This window comes from Brassica rapa, unplaced genomic scaffold, assembly GCF_000309985.2.
Source record: "Brassica rapa cultivar Chiifu-401-42 unplaced genomic scaffold, CAAS_Brap_v3.01 Scaffold0444, whole genome shotgun sequence".
Taxonomy (NCBI): Eukaryota; Viridiplantae; Streptophyta; class Magnoliopsida; order Brassicales; family Brassicaceae; genus Brassica; species Brassica rapa.
The window spans coordinates 21,668-37,500 of record NW_022610386.1 but is presented as its reverse complement, the minus strand read 5'-3'; positions in this window follow the sequence as shown (position 1 = coordinate 37,500).

Below are 15,833 nucleotides of genomic sequence, written 5' to 3'. Positions count from 1 at the left end.
TGTGTCCGTGTGTGTCCGTGTGTATCCATCAGCAGACACATGACGTCTGTGGCTGTTCATCAGTACACATATAAGCATGAAGGTCCTTGGACTCAGCACGCTGATCCTTCCCGTGGACTGTTCGGGTGATTTTGGCCCACGTAGTCTGTCTGTTCAGTACACACAGGACGTCTGTGGGTGTCCGTCAGCCCACACAGGACGTCCGTGTGTGTCCGTCAGTACACACAGGACGTCTGTGGCAGTCCGTGTGTGTCTGTGTTTGTCCGTCAGCACACACAGGACGTCCGTGGCTGTCCATCAGTACACATATCAGCACGTTGGTCCTTCGACTCAGCACGCTGACCCTTCCCGTGGACTGTTCGGGTGATTTTGGCCCACGTGGGCTGTCTGTTCGGTACACACAGGACATCCATGGGTTTCCGCCAGCACACACATGACGTCTGTGGCTGTCTGTGTGTGTCCGTGTGTGTCCGTTTGTATTCGTCAGCACACACAGGACGTATGTGGCCGTCCATCAGTACACATATCAGAACATTGGTCCTTGGACTCAGCACGCTGGCCCTTCCCTTGGACTGTTTGTGTGATTTTGGCCCACGTGGGCTGCCTGTTCTGAACACACAGGACGTCTGTGGGTGTCCGCCAGCGGGACGTCCGTGGCTGTCCGTCAGCACACACAGGACGTCTGTGGCTGTCTTTGTGTGTCCGTGGGTGTCCGCCAACACACACATGACATCTGTGGCTGTCCATGGCTGTCCGTTAGCACACACAGGATGTCGTGTGTGTTTGTGTGTGTCCGTCAGCGCACATAGGACGTTCGTGGCTGTTCATCAGTACACATATCAGCACGCTGGTCCTTGGACTCAGCACGCTGGCCCTTCCCGTGGACTGTTTGGGTGATGTTGGCCCACGTGGGCTGTCTGTTCAATACACACAGGATGTCCGTGGGTGTCCGCCAGCACACACAGGACATCTGTGTCTGTTTGTGGCTGTCCGTCAGCACACACAGGACGTCCGTGGCTGTTCATGTGTGTCCTTGTGTGTCTGTGTTTGTCCGTCAGCACACACAGGACGTCCGTGGCTGTCCATCAGTACACATATCAGCACGCTGGTCCTTGGACTTAGCACGCTGGCCCTTACCGTGGAATGTTCGGGTGATTTTGGCCCACGTGGTCTATCTGTTCATTACACACAGGACGTCCGGGGGTGTCCATCAGCACACCCAGGATGTCCTTGTGTGTTCGTCAGCACACACAGGACGTCTGTGTCGGTCCGTGTGTGTCCGTCAGCACACACATGACGTCCGTGGCTGTCCATCAGTACACATATCAGCACGATGGTCCTTGGACTCAGCACGCTGACCCTTCCCGTGGACTTTTCGGGTGATTTCGACCCACGTGGGCTGTTTGTTCAGTACACACAGGATGTCCGTGGGTGTCCGCCAGAACAGACAGGACGTCAGTGGCTGTCCGTGTGTGTCCATGTGTGTTCATCTGTGTCCGTCAGCACACACATGACGTCTGTGGCTGTCCATCAGTACACATATCAGCACGTTGGTCGTTGGACTCAGCACGCTGGCCCTTCCCGTGGACTGTTCGGATGATTTTGGCCCACATGGGCTGTTTATTCAGTACACACAGGACGTCCGTGGCTGTCCGTGTGTGTCCGTGTGTGTCCGTGTGCAGACACATGATGTCTGTGGCTGTCCATCAGTACACATATCAGCACGTTGGTCCTTGGACTCAGCACGCTGATCCTTCCCGTGGCTGTCCGTGTGTTTCCGTGTTTGTCCGTCAGCACACACATGACGTCCGTGGCCGTCCATCAGTACACATATCAGCACGTTGGTCCTTCGACTCAGCACGCTGACCCTTCCCGTGGACTGTTTGGGTGATTTTGGCCCATGTGGGCTGCCTGTTCTGAACACACAGGACGTCTGTGACCCGAGAAACCACAAAGGCTAAACGAGTCTACCGAGTTAGCATCACCATCATCACCATCAGATATTCAAAAAATTGAACATCTAACGCTGCATGCAGTTACACGGCCTCCAGGGTGCGACCCCATCATCGTGTCTTTGTGACCTTTTTCCATATCGCAGGACCAATTCACGGTAATCATCATTCATACAGGAATATTTTGGAAGATAGGTTTATAATAAGACTTCACATGATTAATACTTGCATATTTAATTATATTTAATACTATACATATCCCTTATATATAAAGGAGAAGCATTATAATAAATGCATTCACACTATAATAGACACGTGGCAGCCTCGTAATGATTTGATAATAAATATGCTAACGCGTTCACACAAATATTCATAAATGTGTTCACACTATATACTTTGTATTTTTTAATATAAAATTCATATGCATGGTTCCAATAAAACTTTAGATTTTTCGGTTCGAATCAAAACAAATAACGAACAAAAGCTAAACTATATATATATTATTTTTATTGTTTACTGATAAAGTTGGGCAAAATATTTATAATTTTTGATTCAGTTCGTTATCCGTTTTGAATTGAACCAAAAAATATGGATATCTGTAACTCTACAAAACAAATCAATTACTAAAATACAATTAAAAAAAACAAATCACAAATACCAATATTTTTAGGAGCAATTATCAAATTTGATCTATTATATGAATATATATACATATATGTACAGAATTATATATATATGTTATATATATATATTATAGTTTATATAAGTTTTACAATATTTTTGTGAATTAAATTTATTATATTAGGTATTAAAATTTTAAAAGTAAATAATATTTTATTTTTGTAATAAACGTTATTATTAAATTTTCAGTTATTTTTTAAATTTTATTTACGGATCAAATCGGATATTCTTTAAAATTCTAAATCATTTCGGATATCATAGTCACCGATTATCCAAGTGGCTAACGATTTAATCGACATGAATGCCTCCAAATACTCGGATATTCGATCTGTGCCCACCTCTATTTACGGATACAGTTGATTTTTTTATATGAAAAAAATTCACTAATGTCAAGGCCTTTTTAATTTTTAATTAATTTTAGTTTTATCTGTTATGTATTATTTAAAACAAAAATATCATTAATATTAATTAACAATATCTATATATATTTGTCATTTATTTTTATATACTTTTACATACACATATATGTGCACCTTGATGTGAGCACTTTATAAGTATTTACCACTACTGTAGTATCTATTTTTTTTTTTAGAATTTGAAATATTTTTTTTCTTAATGCTTCTTTCACTACCGACCAAATTGTAGTGAAATGATTAGTCTTAATAACTTTTTTTTTCTTTTTCTTGAACTATTATCTGTTTACAAACTATAATATGATACCATTGATTCGACGTGATAATTATCCAAAATTTATAACATAAAAATAAACAAATAATAATACTTTTTTGTTATTACCGAAAAAACTAAAAAATCAAACATTCTAACAGAATAAACCAAAAAATAATTTAAAACTGAACCAATATCTAGATTAAACATATTTAATGTGTTTTTATTAAAAATAACAAAACTAATAATCACATCCCGCGCAAGGCATGGGTTATTACCTAGTGTATTAGTACTTGAGAACAAGTACTAAGGTTTGGAATAAACCTCTATGATCATTCATAAATATTTAATAAGTGTTTACACTAAGTAAACACATTGCCAATTCAATATTGATCAAGAGACAAAGCCTATCAATCATCTACAATCAGTACGTTCAATCAAGAAATATTCATTCTGTAAGACCCGATCCTGGCCGACTAGGCCGCGGTTGATGCCTCACGTCGCTCGGTCGATACCCTGACCGAACCTCTCAAAATTTTCGCCCTTTATTTAAAACATCGCCCATAGGCGAGGGCTAACTCAGATCTTAGCTCAAGACTACCATAGTCTTTCCTAGCTTGAGGCAAGAGAGTTGAGAGTTGAGAACGAAGACTCCACACGACCACCACCACTCGCGGCAGATCACGGCGAGGAGAGAGAGAGTCGGTCGAGAGAGAGAGAAGAGATGGAGGCGCGGCGAGGAGAGAGAGAGGAGAGACGCGGTGAAGAGAGAGAAGGAGGAGAGAAGCGGCGCAGGGAGAGTGAGAGAAAGTCGACGGCTAGGGCTTCCGGTCTCCGGGAATTCTCTGCAGGGCTTCGCTTCTAAACTTTCGGATGGAAGACTAAGGGGTGGAGGCTTTGTATTTATAGGAGAGACAAGGAAACCCTAGGGGTTTTAGTCAAAATGGGCCGCAGAGCGGGCCTCTCTACAAAAACTTTTTGGACTTGGGTTTTGGGGTGTTACAATTCTCCCTCTGTTAATCAGAATTTGCCCCGAATTCCAATCTTCAGGCTTTAAACCTTAAACATTTCAAAACCCAAGGGGAATTTTCAAACACAAACAAGGGAAGCACACAAAAGATATCCTACTTGCTCAAGATCATTTAAAACCAAAATTGAATTTAATAAATGAAATGGAGTAGGACTACAATAGATAGATAGGTCTCAAGGTATCGCCAAAATCCGCGAATACATTTATAACAAGAAATGAAAAGCTAAAACCATTATGAAAAGAAGAAAAACCGTGTCCTACTCCTACTAGCTGACTCAGGAACCACAACTAGCCACTTCGAACTGGAGACTTCTGCTCCCCTTCCGGCTTAGGACCAGCCAGGCGGCCACTCCCAGTCGATGACGCCGGCTCCTCTTCCCACTCTGAGTCCTCCGATGGATCCTCTTCCACTTCTACGTCTTTCTCAGAGCTCAAGATGGCGACGACCCGACGAGTAAGTGCCTGTTCAGCCTCCATCGCCTGACCGGCCATCCGGTTCACCAAGGTGAATTCCCACGGTTCCAACACACCAATCAGCTTGCCCCGAATCTCCTTGCGGAGTCCTGCCTTATACCACCGGGACCAATCCCCTGCTGACTTGGGCTTGCATCTTTTGGCTGACTCCAGGAATTCCTCTGTGTACTCCCGGACTGAGCGCGGTCCTTGCCTGGCCTGCATCAGTGTTCCACACCGACATACTCCGGTTATGCTCCTCAGACTCTCTGCATCAATGCTCGGAATCTTCCTTGGGCGTCCACGTTTCCTCGTTGGTACACTATCCTCCATCCTAATCGGTCCAAAACCTTCCCTGGTCGACCCCGTCTTCCTTGGGCGCCCTCGGCCCCTTGTGGGCGGTGTCATGTCAACTTCAAGTGCAAACTGGAAAGTCCCCTGACCCTGGTACAATCGCATGTACTCGGCTGCCCGCTGGAAATGGGGCATCAGAATCCGACGCCTCATGGTCGTCTCCTGGATGGGGGCGTTCGGCTGCTCCGCGAACTTCATTTCCTCTTCGTCTGGGAAAAGTGCAGGTACCATATCACCCCAAGCGTCACAGTAGGGCTTGCGGGCGTACGCCCTTGTCCCTTTTGGTCCATAGCGCATGCGACTTTCTCCGAGCTCCTTATGCACTGGTGAAGACATCCTGCAGCGTAAAAACAAGATCTGATCAGAACATAATAGTAGTCATGCATAGATGGAAGTTTTCAATCATTTCTCAATACTAGTGCTGCTTTAACATTCCATGAATAATATCCCCGGTGTGGTTCTTATCATCCCTTTTTGCCCCAAGATGATCCTTTTTACCCTATGATGATCCTTATTACCGTCAGCCTTTTACCCTATGAAGATACCATATCCTTTTTAGCATTTCGTATTTTGTTCCACAGTGATCCTCCATCATCCTTTTTACCCCAAGATGATCCTTAGCTTGATCCTCACAATCTGAAATCGGTTTCCCTTCTTCTGTCCATCCGGCCGCCCCTTGGCCTTCCCGGTTTTGCTCCTTCCTTGCCGGTCGGCCCACGCCGAGGTGGTGGGGCCCACGTCCATGTCTCCACTTTTTTGTTCTTTTTTTTTTAATATACGGGAACGAGTTTAACTGTAATATCAGAATGTCAGAAGGCTATTTCTTGCAGGTTTTAACTCCTCCGTGAAGCTGCGCATACCTCGGCCTTGCGTCCGACCCTCCTCCCCCAGCCTTCCCGGCTCGGCGTGGGGTGGTGTCGCCGACGAACGTTTCACCTCAAGCTCGTATGTCCGTCCTTCCATTCCTCCTTAGCTTGTTGTGCTAGGCGACTGATCCCTCTGTATACTTGTCTTACAACTCCTTGTTATCATTTCCTGAACCTCTGAAACTCCACCACACCACGTTACGAGAACTTTTTGTTGACCCGATCTTGGCCAGAGACTCCGAGCTGTTAGTATTCCCCTTCAACAATCACTACGACGGTCTATCAGAACCATAAGGGGAAATCGGCAATAGCGGAGACGCTGATCCCTTAAGTTAGTATTAAGGGACCTTAACCTGGCTCTGATACCAATTGAAACACCCGCCCCTTGCCCATTTCCAACCGGGGTTCCTGGGCGCGGGGTTGAGGACACACATGTCTACTTTCCCAACATCTCCGTGTGTCCCGTTTCTGGTCCCATAAGTTTCAGGTGCGTTTCCTTTCTTACCATTGACATTTCCACTTATAGTTCTGCAAAAGGGAGAGGGAAAAGAGGGGTGAGTATGAATACTCAGTGAAGCGATTCTAGACCAGTCTCCCCCATGAGCCTTTATACTGCTCAATGCGAAACGAGAACCGACTAGTCACTACACCCATTTCTTAACTAACTATTAAAGTTTCATTTCACGAAAACAAGCAATGCAATGAACTCAATCATCACTCAATTCACATAGTTTGGTTTATTATTTAAGACTCCAATCATCCTAGAACTCTAGGACCTACACAGCTCAAGCGGACCAACCCTCCCCTTTTCTTGCTGCGTTCCTGTGGAGCCGCCTACCCTGGTACACTTGGAATCCGGTTCCCTTGGATGTAGTCTATACCCTTTGCACTGTATTACGACCCCTTCCTGCCAAGATTCGGCGTGACTCAATCTTACCGGCGCCTCTATTCTTACCCTGCCATTTTTGAACGCTACGGCCGCCGCGTTTTCCCATACTCCCCACCAGTCCCTCGGTGGTTTGCATTTCAATCATTTATCTTTCCTTTTTCCTTTATTTCCTTTTTTCTTATCATTTCCTTTTTCCTTAACCCTTAGACTCTCTCTTACTTTCCGTTTTAGACGCCACCCGTTCTCGGTGTCACACTCAATCCATTTAACAATCATTCATAGATATCCTATCATTCATCTAGCCAGACCGGTTAACAGTTCTCTTATGATCCTACGTTCATTTCTTTCTAACCATCCTAGCTCTCAATCACAAACCACAGATCTTCAACCAATCAAACAATCAATAAAACATCATCACACCAGTTTATTTAGAATCTAAAATCAGTACGAGAGTTCTAATGTAATATTGTCTATCAACCTAACAACAACCAGGATCTACTCAGTCCTAGATCCACATTCAACACTATAAAAGAACATGAAAGAGATCTGGGAGGAACACCTCACCTTAGCCTAGATCTGGATCTGGATCTGGACAAGAGGCAAGAGAGTTGAGAGTTGAGAACGAAGACTCCACACGACCACCACCACTCGCGGCAGCTCATGGCGAGGAGAAAGAGAGTCGGCCGAGAGATAGAGAAGAGAAGGAGGCGCGGCGAGGAGAGAGAGAGGAGAGACGTGGCAAAGAGAGAGAAGGAGGAGAGAAGCAGCGCAGGGAGAGAGAGAGAAAGTCGATGGCAAGGGCTTCCGGTCTCCGGGAATTCTCTGCAGGGCTTCGCTTCTAAACTTTCTGATGGAAGACTAAGGGGTGGAGGCTTCGTATTTATAGGAGAGACAAGGAAACCCTAGGGGTTTTAATCAAAATGGGCCGCAGAGCGGGCCTCTCTACAAAAACTTTTTGGACTTGGGTTCTGGGGTGTTACAACTTCCCCCCTTGATCTCTCCCAAAACTGCCTCTTTATGACCTTCACACCACCATGGGTCTTGGATTGGGAATCCGACCAACTCTCTGTCTTTTCTCTGTGTTTCTTTGTGTTTCAGGGTGTAGGAGGAAGCCCTGGCGTGCCTGCAAAGGCACGGACTTGCCTGCCTTTTATAGAAGAAGGGGCAGTTACATTTCCAAAGGTTGCACCCTTTCGGTATCATTTTTGGCCATTGATTTAATCAATGGTCCAGATCATACCCATTCGCCTCAGGCAGTTTCCAGACGCCCTGGGCTTGCCAATCCACTCCTGGACGAGTCCAAACAAGCCCACACGGATTGCCCAAGCTCCTGGCTCAATCCCAAGATCCAACCAGCCCATCGGTACACCTGGGTCGCCCACATGGCCGGGCCACTGTCCAGACCCGGCCCAACTGCCCATGACTTGAACACTCAGTCCAGCTGAGTGAGCTAGACCATCCAGCTCAGTGAGCTGACCTACACTTCAGTGAGCTACATTGAGCTGCACTACACTTCACCTAGCTGGTCGAGCTTGCTTACTGCATCTCCCAGCTGTTATACACTGTGTCCAGGTTGCTTCCTTTATCTTCTTCAATTCTTCTAAGTCCCTTGGTCTATTTCCAGACCAATACTTAGTTCTCCCATGATCCATTCTGATCACCCACTTCAATCGAGCTTCACCTGGATCTCGTCCAGCTACCAGCTCGCTTGTCCAGCTCCTTTGAACTTGCATCTGCCTTATTTTGATTAAGTTCCATCTACCTGATTCCCTTAACCACGTTTTGGACCATGACACCCTTGTCTTTAGGTCATGTGACCTGACTGGTGCGTATCCTCGCACTAAAGTACGTCCGGACGATCCTATCCAGGGTCGGGGACATGACAATTCTCCCCCACTTAGGATGGATTCGTCCTCGAATCCTGTGGTGTTGCCGTCTTAACTGAAGACAAAAGATTCCAACCGAATTCTTTGCATCCAGAACATAGAGCATGCTCGATTGGTTCTTCCTAACCAATTCGTTGCATCTCCCTCCTTGTCCCTCCTCACTGATCACGTCTTGATCACCATCTACACAAGTCTCCCCCACTTGATAGAGATTTTACCCAAAATCTTATCAAGTGATCCATCAAGCACTCATACAAAGACATGACTTGTGTCACTGACCCAACTCTCCAGGTTTCGTTCCTAGTAGACACCAAGTCCATGTAGAACACTTTAGTTCCATGCCTGGCCTGCATCAGTGTTCCACACCGACATACTCCGGTTATGCTCCTCAGACTCTCTGCATCAATGCTCGGAATCTTCCTTGGGCGTCCACGTTTCCTCGTTGGTACAATGTCCTCCATCCTAATCGGTCCAAGACCTTCCCTGGTCGACCCCGTCTTCCTTGGGCGCCCTCGGTCCCTTGTGGGCGGTGTCATGTCAACTTCAGGTGCAAACTGGAAAGTCCCCTGACCCTGGTACAATCGCCTGTACTCGGCTGCCCGCTGGAAATGGGGCATCAAAATCAGACACCTCATGGTCGTCTCCTGGATGGGGGCGTTCGGCTGCTCCGCGAACTTCATTTCCTCTTCTTCTGGGAAAAGTGCAGGTACCATATCACCCCAAGCGTCACAGTAGGGCTTGCGGGCGTGCGCCCTTGTCCCTTTTGGTCCATAGCGCATGCGTCTTTCTCCGAGCTCGTGATGCACTGGTGAAGACATCCTGCAGCGTAAAAACAAGATCTGATCAGAACATAATAGTAGTCATGCATAGATGGCAGTTTTCAATCATTTCTCAATACTAGTGCTGCTTTAACATTCCATGAATAATATCCCCGGTATGGTTCTTATCATCCCTTTTTGCCCCAAGATGATCCTTTTTACCCTATGATGATTCTTATTACCGTCAGCCTTTTTACCCTATGAAGATACCATATCCTTATTAGCATTTCGTATTTTGTTCCACAGTGATCCTCCATCATCCTTTTTACCCCAATATGATCCTTAGCTTGATCCTCACAATCTGAAATCGGTTTCCCTTCTTCTGTCCATCCGACCGCCCCTTGGCCTTCCCGGTTTTGCTCCTTCCCTTGCCGGTCGGCCCACACCGATGTGGTGGGGCCCGCGTCCATGTCTCCCCTTTTTTTTTCTTTTTTTTTTTAATATACGGGAACGAGTTTAACTGTAATATCAGAATGTCAGAAGGCTATTTCTTGCAGGTTTTAACTCCTCCGTGAAGCTGCGCATACCTCGGCCTTGCGTCCGACCCTCTTCCCCTAGCCTTCCCGGCCCAGCGTGGGGTGGTGTCGCCGACGAACGTTTCACCTCAAGCTCGTATGTCCGTCCTTCCACTCCTCCTTAGCTTGTTGTGCTAGGCGACTGATCCCTCTGTATACTTGTCTTACAACTCCTTGTTATCATTTCCTGAACCTCTGAAACTCCACCACACCACGTTACGAGGACTTTTTGTTGACCCGATCTTGGCCAGACATTCCGAGCTGTTAGTATTCTCCTTCAACAATCACTACGACGGTCTATCAGAACCATAAGGGGAAATCGGCAATAGCGGAGACGCTGATCCCTTAAGTTAGTATTGAAGGACCTTAACCTGGCTCTGATACCAATTGAAACACCCGTCCCTTCCCCATTTTCAACCGGGGTTCCTGGGCGCGGGGTTGAGGACACACATGTCTACTTTCCCAACATCTCCGTGTGTCCCGTTTCTGGTCCCATAAGTTTCAGGTGCGTTTCCTTTCTTACCATTGACATTTCCACCTATATTTCTGCAAAAGGGAGAGGGAAATGAGGGGTGAGTATGAATACTCAGTGAAGCGATTCTAGACCAGTCTCCCCCATGAGCCTTTATACTGCTCAATGCGAAACGAGAACCGACTAGTCACTACACCCATTTCTTAACTAACTATTAAAGTTTCATTTCACGAAAACAAGCAATGCAATGAACTCAGTCATCACTCAATTCACATAGTTTGGTTTATTATTTAAGACTCCAATCATCCTAGAACTCTAGGACCTACACAGCTCAAGCGGACCAACCCTCCCCTTTTCTTGCTGCGTTCCTGTGGAGCCGCCTGCCCTGGTACACTCGGAATCCGGTTCCCTTGGATGTAGTCTATACCCTTAGCAGTGTATTACGACCCCTTCCCGCCAAGATTTGGCGTTACTCAATCTTACCGGTGCCTCTATTCTTACCCTGCCATTTTTGAACGCTACGGCCGCCGCGTTTTCCCATACTCCCCACCAGTCCCTCGGTGGTTCGTATTTCATTCACTTCATTTCCCATACTCCCCACCAGTCCCTCGGTGGTTTGCATTTCAATCATTTATCTTTCCTTTTTCCTTTATTTCCTTTTTTCTTATCATTTCCTTTTTCCTTAACCCTTAGACTCTCTCTTACTTTCCGTTTTAGACGCCACCCGTTCTCGGTGTCACACTCAATCCATTTAACAATCATTCATAGATATCCAATCATTCATCTAGCCAGACCGGTTAACAGTTCTCTTATGATCCTACGTTCATTTCTTTCTAACCATCCTAGCTCTCAATCACAAACCACGGGTCTTCAACCAAACAAACAATCAATCAAACATCATCACACCAGTTTATTTAGAATCTAAAATTAGTACGAGAGTTCTAATGTAATATTGTCTATCAACCTAACAACAACCAGGATCTACTCAGTCCTAGATCCACATTCAACACTATAAAAGAACATGAAAGAGATCTGGGAGGAACACCTCACCTTAGCCTAGATCTGGATCTGGATCTGGACAAGAGGCAAGAGAGTTGAGAGTTGAGAACGAAGACTCAACAAGACCACCACCACTCGAGGCAGCTCATGGCGAGGAGAGAGATAGTCGGCCGAGAGAGAGAGAAGAGAAGGAGGCGCGGCGAGGAGAGAGAGAGGAGATACGCGGCAAATAGAGAGAAGGAGGAGAGAAGCAGCGCAGGGAGAGAGAGAGAAAGTCGATGGCAAGGGCTTCCGGTCTCCGGGAATTCTCTGCAGGGCTTCGCTTCTAAACTTTCTGATGGAAGACTAAGGGGTGGAGGCTTCGTATTTATAGGAGAGACAAGGAAACCCTAGGGGTTTTAATCAAAATGGGCCGCAGAGCGGGCCTCTCTACAAAAACTTTTTGGACTTGGGTTTTGGGGTGTTACAACTTCCCTCCTTGATCTCTCCTAAAACTGCCTCTTTATGACCTTCACACCACCATGGGTCTTGGATTGGGAATCCGACCAACTCTCTGTCTTTTCTCTGTGTTTCTTTGTGTTTCAGGGTGTAGGAGGAAGCCCTGGCGTGCCTGCAAAGGCACGGACTTGGCTGCCTTTATAGAAGAAGGGGCAGTTACCTTTCCAAAGGTTGCACCCTTTCGGTATCATTTCTGGCCATTGATTTAATCAATGGTCCAGATCATACCCATTCACCTCAGGCAGTTTCCAGACGCCCTGGGTTTGCCAATCCACTCCTGGACGAGTCCAAACAAGCCCACACGGATTGCCCAAGCTCCTGGCTCAATCCCAAGAGCCAACCAGCCCATCGGTACACCCGGGTCGCCCACATTGCCGGGCCACTGTCCAGACCCGGCCCAACTGCCCATGACTTGAACACTCAGTCCAGCTGAGTGAGCTAGACCATCCAGCTCAGGGAGCTGACCTACACTTCAGTGAGCTACATTGAGCTGCACTACACTTCACCTAGCTGGTCGAGCTTGCTTACTGCATCGCCCAGCTGTTATACACTGTGTCCAGGTTGCTTCCTTTATCTTCTTCAATTCTTCTAAGTCCCTTGGTCTATTTCCAGACCAATTCTTAGTTCTCCCATGATCCATTCTGATCACCCACTTCAATCGAGCTTCACCTGGATCTCGTCCAGCTACCAGCTCGCTTGTCCAGCTCCTTTGAGCTTGCATCTGCCTTATTTTGGTTAAGTTCCAGCTACCTGATTCCCTTAACCACGTTTTGGACAATGACACCCTTGTCTTTAGGTCATGTAACCTGACTGGTGCGTATCCTCGCACTAAAGTCTGTCCGGACGATCTTATCCAGGATCGGGGACATGACAATTCTCCCCCACTTAGGATTGATTCGTCCTCGAATCCTGTGGTGTTGCCGTCTTGTCTGAAGACAAAAGATTCCAACCGAATTCTTTGCATCCAGAACATAGAGCATGCTCGATTGGTTCTTCCTAACCAATTCGTTGCATCTCCCTCCTTGTCCCTCCTCACTGATCACTTCTTGATCACCATCTACACAAGTCTCCCCCACTTGATAGAGATTTTACCCAAAATCTTATCAAGTGATCCAACAAACACCCATACAAAGACATGACTTGTGTCACTGACCCAACTCTCCAGGTTGCGTTCCTAGTAGACACCAAGTCCATGTAGAACACTTTAGTTCCATGACTAGATCAAATTCAGTCGCTAGGAACATACTGCGTACTCAAGTCTTAGAAGATTCAATAAATCTCCAAGCCACTCGATGCACCAGCCAAGTCCTAGCGAACATGTTCCAATCTTTAGGTTGATCACTCTACCATGAGTCCTAACAGATTGTTTTGTTCCCTTAAGTCCTTCCCGGACAATAAGGTTTATGATTCCAGCCACCAATTACTGGATCATTCCTTAACCAGCCACAGCCTCTCCCAGCTTGGCCATATTGCAATCTTAGTCCTTACAAGACTAAACCGCCTCTACTTGACTTCTGTCCAAACCAGACTTGTCATATTTCAATCCTGGTCAATTTAGGACGTGATCATATTCCAGTCCTGGTCCACTCAGGGACTAGACCGTTACACCCCGACCATAGGTCCATCTCCGAGTATGTCGTGTCTTGATCCTCATCCTTTGACGGACTTGATCATATTGCGGTTCTGGTCCACTCCAGGACTCAACCGTCTCACCCCAACCATAGGTCAATCTCTGACTTGGTTGTGCTGCGATCCTCATCCCTCACTGGACTTGATTGACTTCAGCTCAGCCATCTCAGCTGGTGCCATTCTATATGGACTTTTAGATAATGGGGCCGTTCCAGGTTCCAATTCAATGATGAATGGGTCAGCCCTATCAGGGGGAATGCCCTGTAGTTCCCCAAACACATCCTGAAATTCCCAAACCAACGGTATACCCTCTGGGTCACAGGCCCCTACAACCTCATCAGTGTAAATGGTAGCCAAAAAGGCCTCACAACCATTTCCAAGTATCTGTTCTACTTGGACTGCTGAAATCACCAAACTGAGGTTGGCTTGATTCCTTGGTACTTAATCGGGGTCCAAACTCGTTCTCAAGTTGCACCCTTCCCCGGTGACAATCTAGAGTTGCCCAATACTTTCCCAACCAGTCCATGCCTAAGATCACTTCATGATGCTTGAGGGGGACAACAATCAGATCTATAGGCATCGGCCTATCCAAGATCACCACAAGGATGTCCTTAACCAGACCGAGTGAGTTCATAACTTGCCCTCCGGCCGGACTCACTCGTTCAGGACCATCCCATGTTCCATACTGGAACAAACCTTTTCCAATCATACTTGGACTCACAAAACTATGTGTAGCTCCAGTATCAAATAATGTGTTTCCACACCACCGATCATTAAGTACTTAGATGAGTAGGATCTCGGTTTGATCACACATTTGGAAAATGTCCCATACCATTCTCCAAAGCATCACACATCTGTGAACGTCCCATACCTTTCACAAAAGTGTTTATAGTATACTTCAATCCTCATCATACTAAGATACTTAACATCGTGTTTCCAATTCCTCTTGGAATTGATCCATTCCATTCACTCAATCTTAAGGAATCCTACCTTGACTTACACTGAGTCCAAGCTGATCCATCTGATCACAAGCCCACTCATGTACTAGCCATGTAGCGTCTCCCTTAGACCAACATGAACACTGCATATGCTCACTTGTTTTGAACGGCCACCAAGGGATAACATTTACCTCCAAGATAGTGCTGCACGTTTCTTTCAACCTAAGCCACTCTCTGGTCCATGTTACTTCCCTTGCCCAGGTCGTCCATACAAAGATCTTGCATTGTATCCATCGTCCAATCCGTCTATTACTTCCAAATAACTAGAAACCTAACCTTTTTGTTTCAGGTCTTGCCCTTGGAGAGTGCATCTTGGCTAATCCGGCTCATCTTGGAACATCCCCGTTCACAAGCATGAAACCCAAACTTACCTCAACTCTCACTTGGCTTACCACAACTAAGGTTCCAAGTCATCTCAGTTGTCAGAAATAATTTCGGTTTGGAACTCAACATCTTTGAGCACTGTCCTTAAGAGGGTCAAGAAGGCACTGATACCAACTTGTAAGACCCGATCCTGGCCGACTAGGCCGCGGTCGATGCCTCACGTTGCTCGGTCGATACCCTGACCGAACCTATCAAAATTTTCGCCCTTTATTTAAAACATCGCCCATAGGCGAGGGCTAACTCAGATCTTAGCTCAAGACTACCATAGTCTTTCCTAGCTTAGATCAATACAACACATACGCAGCGGAATAATATCATCATCCATTGGTCTATAACCAATCTAATACTTGTCCGGTCGAATCACCTCAGCTAATGGTTAGTATACTCAACTACCAGCTAGCTCCAAGGTTGATTCTGAACACGAACCAAGTCATACAAATCTGAGGTTCCGTTTCCCTAACCATTATATCTAGATCTATGCAACATTGCTAGATCATACCTTTGCCACATCCACGGAGCTTGTTAGCTCATCGGCCCAGCTACTCTAGCTGAATGAACTCATAGACCAGCTGATCGAGCTGTCACACTCGAACTGAGCTAGGACCGAGCTATGGCCAGCTGCCATATACTGCGTCCAGCTCCTTTACACAGACAAAACAACTCCCTTAGGTACTTAGTCATTCAGCCAACCATCCCCATAGACATAAGTAACCCTTGAGAAGTCGTCAAACAGCTAAGGACAT